This window comes from Corylus avellana, chromosome ca1 (assembly GCF_901000735.1).
Source record: "Corylus avellana chromosome ca1, CavTom2PMs-1.0".
Classification (NCBI taxonomy): domain Eukaryota; kingdom Viridiplantae; phylum Streptophyta; class Magnoliopsida; order Fagales; family Betulaceae; genus Corylus; species Corylus avellana.
This window is the reverse complement of record NC_081541.1, coordinates 47,429,979-47,435,683: the sequence shown is the minus strand read 5'-3', so window position 1 is coordinate 47,435,683 and position 5,705 is coordinate 47,429,979. Positions and strand designations below refer to the sequence as shown.

The 5,705-nt window shown below is 33.0% G+C and overlaps 1 non-coding gene across 1 annotated transcript; it reads left to right on the top strand.

The window, feature by feature from the left end:
• The first annotated feature begins 2,911 nt into the window (after positions 1-2,911).
• Positions 2,912-3,014, top strand: LOC132168287 (small nucleolar RNA R71). Its single transcript, XR_009438805.1, has one exon. It is a non-coding gene; the product is annotated as a small nucleolar RNA R71 (small nucleolar RNA).
• The last annotated feature ends 2,691 nt before the right edge of the window (positions 3,015-5,705 follow it).

The window sequence follows — 5,705 nt, the reverse complement described above, 5'->3', positions numbered from 1 at the left end:
TTCTTATTTTATCTCTCCAAAGGCTATTTAGGTTTTCAAATTGTAATTTTTTAAAAAATGTACTTCTAAACGATATATTTTTCTTCGATTTGATTTAAAATCTCACTTTTGGTATGTGAAAATCATAGAGCCAAACTCACTTTCAATCCACCCATCTAGTGAAGTCGGACAAATATCTGAGAGCATTTTCAATGAACTCTCTATTCCTTAGTTAAAATTTGATTAAAAAAATTCAAATTTTCTAGTTTAACTAGAGCGCTTGATGAAGCCTTTTAGAATTTAATCAAATTTTGGCTAAAATGAGGTCTTAGAGAGCTCGTCGAGAAAACTTTGATATTGGACTAGTTTTGGCATTGTTATATTAAAAAAAACAATTAGACATAGATAAGGATAGGGCTACTGCAACAATACTTATGCTACATGCTACTTTTTTATTTTATTTTTTATTTTTATTGTTACTTGTTTTGTCAAGGGTTTTGATACCTGATCGAATTATGGTTTTGATGATGTTGATGGAAATTGCATTGATGATTTGACAATAACAATGGCAATGATGAATCATCATCCCTGTTGATGCATAAATTATGGTATTTGAAAATCGTTATTCTCCGTTCCATTTCTCTATCATTTAATATAGAGAAATGTTAGGGGTTAATAAGTTTTCTATATTTGACCCATATTCTCTTACAAATTAATCATTAGATTTGTAGACTTATGTGGACATCACATAAGTTAATAGTGGACCATACAAATTTAATAGTTGATCTATTGAATTTATAAGAGAATATCGATCAAATATGAGAAAATTATCTACTTCCATATTTTTTCTTCAAGATGTCAATGCCACAATCATATCGGTATACTTAACGCTTGCCAACCTAAGAGCATGGTATCTACTCCTTAAGCTATAAATCTACATAAGCAACGAATTATGCATGGTATCTACTCTAATTCTTTTATTTCTCAAAGGATTTAGCATGGTATCTACTAAGTTGTACTTCAAGAAAGTATAAATCTATGCAAATCAACAAACATATGAAACATAGGGTATGGTATCTACTCCTGATTTTTCATGTTGATTAATCCAAGAATTCGTGATGAAGTTCTTTTGTGACTTTATTATGCCCAAGACTCAGTCATACAAACACATGCATATGTTGATCAGGCACATTCATATTAGGAATGCAATCAAATAGAAAATAATCAAGTTAAGTATCCCAAAATTTAATTGCAGCAAAAACGCTTTTTGATCAGGTTGTGCAATGCTTAGTTCCCTTAAGCTTTCTAATTGACCCATGTAATGAGTGTTAAGCCAATGACTCCCAAACCAAATGGTTTTAGGGTATTAGGTGTAAAGATACCCTTAAGGACTTACTAACTCGAGTAAAAAAGGCTACGAAACCAAACTAGTCATAACTTTAACCAAATCAAAATTTTCACCTTTTGACATGAACACTCATTGCTTAATGTGGCAAGAGGTCCAATTACTCAGGGAAAATCTCGCAATGATCAACTTTTATTTTATTTTTTATGCTAAAGCATCCATGCAACAAGTCTGCCAGCTTCACCCAAGACATTGAAAACATATACAATCAGGTTCACATGTCATACCTCACAATTTATGTGTTAGTGTGCTTGTGGCAATTAAAATCAAAACAAGTGAATTTTCAAATGTCAAGAGTAAGTAACAAGACTTATAATTTTAGCCATCAGATCATGTGTTCAACATTTTAAGCTTAGTAATGAAATTCAAATCACAGTTTCTAGATCAACCAAAATCTCAAGAATGACATGAATATATATTTCAAAATAAAATTTTTTTAGATAAAATGTGTGTGTGTTTCTCATACCCCCAAACTTGAATTAAACATTGTCCTCAATGTATAGAGAAAAATGGAAAGATCATACCATGGAGATGAGAAAACTGGTTTGAATAGGTATGGCTCAAAGCATACCCCCAAACTTAAATGTAGGAACACTTGTCATGGAATGGGGTGCCTCCCAAGAGCGCTATGTTTACCGTCTTCAGCCAGACTGTGTGACTCTCATGCCATTCCCGCATTGTTGTCATTGACATTACCATTCCTCAAGATTGTTACAGCCTTGAGCTCCTCATGACCTCTCGAGTTTGGTATGGTCTGTGACAGAAATTTTCCTCTCTTTCTCTCACTTAGATCCTTAGCCAATTGCCCTACCTGCGCCTGGCTTGACTAGTAGTTGCTTCTAGTTTCTGAATGCTTTGACTAGTCTAAGCATTAATATGCCGCTATGCAGTCAAAAACTAGTGCATGGTTCCTTCAACGTCATTCTTTTTATGCTCAAGATTCTGTTGGACCGCTTGTGGTAAAGCCTGATAGTTATTTCCCTTCTAGAAATTTCTTTACTACCCTTGAGGGGTCAGAACATTCTGATTGTTATTCCATGAGAAATTGGGATGGTTGCATAACCCTGGATTGTAAGTGTTGGAGTATGGATTGTTCTTTGGAGGGTAATTGTTCTGTCCCACATAGTTCGCTTGCTCCTGATCTGTAAATGGAGACATGGGACAAGTTTCAGTTGTATGTTCAAAACAGGAACGTTCATAGCACATACCTCAACTTGTGCCACTTGGTGAACAGGGGCAATGCTCTGAGTAGTCATGGTTTTGACTAGCATATCCAGTTTCCTTTCCATGGTGGCCATTTGAGCATGAACTCCACCATTGATGCTCACTTCATACACGCCCTTCCCCTTGAGTCCTTGTTTCTCTCTGGATGAGAAATGCTAGTTGTTCTCACTTAAAGTCCCAAAGAGCTCTATAGCTTCCTCACTGTTCTTTTTCATAAGCACACCTCCACAAGCTTAATCAACAAGAGTTTTATTAGTATCATTTAAACCCTTATAGAAGGCTTGTACCTGATTGTCTTGAGATAAGTTGTGATGCATTTGAAAAACAGCTCATTGAAATGTTCCCATGCTTCAAAGAAAAGATCTTCTTCTTTCTATTGAAAGCTTTGAATCTCCTTTCTAAGTTGCCTTGTCTTTTGGGTTGGAAATAACTTTTTTATGAACTTTGTAGCCAACTCCTCCCAGTTGTGAGTAGACCCTGCATCCAAAGAATTTAACGAGAGCTTAGCATTATCTTTTAAGGAAAAAGGAAAAAGAATTAACTTGATTCCTTCTGCAGTTAGGCCCTAGATATTCTAAGTCTTGCAAAGATCGAAGAAATCCCTAATGTGCAAGTATGGATCTTCAGAAGGCGTGTGTCTATAGTGTGGAACCATATTGAGCAGATGTGGAGATAAGTTGTAATTGTTCTGCACAATGGGCTGAAAATCAAAGCATGATGGCTGGTCGAGGTTTTGGGGAATGAAGGAACTCTTCATAGGTCTTTGCACTGGTGGGTTCTCAACAAGTTCGTCTTCCATATTTTCCTCAACTTCGAAATCTTCTTCTATATTAGAGTTGTTTCTTTGCCTTTGTCGAATGGTCTATTCAATCTCTAGATTGTATGGAATGATCGCTAAGTTTTGAGATCGACAACCCTGCATGAAAAAGAACACAATCAAATTCAGTAAGTACATTAGCTTAAGTGTTGTTATCTGGCAGAGGAGCGCTCGATTGCTATTGATGTACACTCGATCGCATTGCTGCAGGGCCGAGGCAGAATCAGGAAAACACAGTAGCTTTAGTGTGGCTGTCCGGCAGTAGTGCACTTGATTGCTGTTGAGGTGAGATTGATCGTATTGTTGCAGAATAGAAACAAAATGAAAACCAGAAAACAAAAACAAATTAAAATTTAAACAAAAACTCACACAAATGACAAATGATGAAGAGAACTGTATACAAATCTCTATTGATATTTTCTCTGGAGGCTACGCTTTGACTTAGACATGAATGTCTGAAAATAATTTTTAAAAATAAACCTAATTATGGCTAACTTTTATGAGAAATGCATACAACATCTATCTATTTTTTTTATTAGGAAAACTTCAGTTTAGTCCTTCAAACTTTCACGCGATTTGACAAATCTTTTTAAATTTTCAAATTTTTTACTTTGGACTCTTGAACTTTCAATTGCTCTCAATGTAGACCCCTCCGTCAGATTTTAAACGTTACACGACGTTTATACCCTTGACTTTTGTATAAAATTTCAACTTTACCCTTAATTTCAAAATTTTTTTATTTAAAAAAATAAATAAAAATTAGGAATATTTTAATATTTTTTGGTATTTTTAACAGCTAAAATTGATGAAACGGTCCATATTAAGAGTAATTAAAAGTTCAAGGATTCAAACTGAGAGATTTAAAAATTTGAAAATTTGTCAAATTGCGTGAAAGTTTAGGAAGATAAAGTGAAGGTTACCTTTTTATATTTTATTTTTTGTTCCTTTTAAATTTTATGTGGCATTGTCTCATTACATAAAGGAGTACAATTTTTTTTTTTTTTTTTTTTTATCACGCCGCATCAACTTTAAAAGATAAAAAAAATTAAAAAAAATGGTGTATAAAATTACACTAACAAGTATAGATTAGGCAAGAACCAAAAAGATTTCACTGCTCGTTGCTGCTATTATTAAAAGTTTTTTAATATATGCACCGTTGAAACTTGAAATCTTGAATGGCCTTTTTGTTAATTCTTTTTTTTTTTTTTCTCTCTCTCTCTCTCGAAAAAGTCAAAATATTAACAAACAAATTTTTTTTTTTTTTTATCATTTTACATTCATAAAAAGATTATCAAACACCACAAAATTTCCTACATCAAGAAGATAATCAGAAAGAGTTAAAGGCTTTGCAGCCTTTCTTTTTGTTTGTTACTATTCATTCATTATTTCTCAAAAAAATCAACGTCAAAATATTCTAATTTTTTTTTTCCACTTTTTATATCACATTATTCATTTTTTATTACTATTTAAATAAAAAAATTTACTATAAAATAAAACTTTTTTATTTTTCTAAACAACTTTTTCACTTTTTTATACCAAACATTCTTATTATTATTATTTTTTTTCACATAAATCTATATCAACTATGAGAGTTCGTCTATGCGGCTGCCAAATTGAGGTAGCCAAGTGTCGTCCAACGCGTGGCTGCCTCTAAAAAAAAAAAAAAAATAGAAATGAAATTTTATTTTATTATTATTTTTTTTTCTTCTGTTAGCTAAATATTCATAAGCTAATATTTGCGTTCTAATGCCTCAAAACTTATTTTGAGATTCAAAACTAAAACTTAAGAGTGGAAGGTTAACCTTTTAGGAATGATATCATTTTAAAGAGATTCGGTCATCCTAAATTTGGTGCTAATGTCTCAAATTTAGTGCTAATGCCTCAAATTCGGTCATCTATAATCCCCTATAACCACTTTCCTCTTCAATTAAAAAAAATAAAATAATAAAAAAATCTCACTTGGTTGACTCTTGTTAGTCGAAAATCTCTACTACAACTACTGTATCCAAGGAAAATGGTTTGCCAAACATTTTATAATACTCTTTTTTTGATGGTTGCCAGCTCCTTCAAAGCATAATCATAAAAATTCAACAAAAACATAATTGAGATCAACCCACAAAAAGTTGGGGAATGACTTTCTAGAAACATGTCTTGTTTTCCACTCATTGAATTGGTAGGGAGCAAACAAGTCAAGAATGTCTGCTGGGGTATCCCCACACCCACTTACAATCCCAAAGACCTCAGCCTATTAAGAGAAGAACCTCATGGAATGAAGCTTCT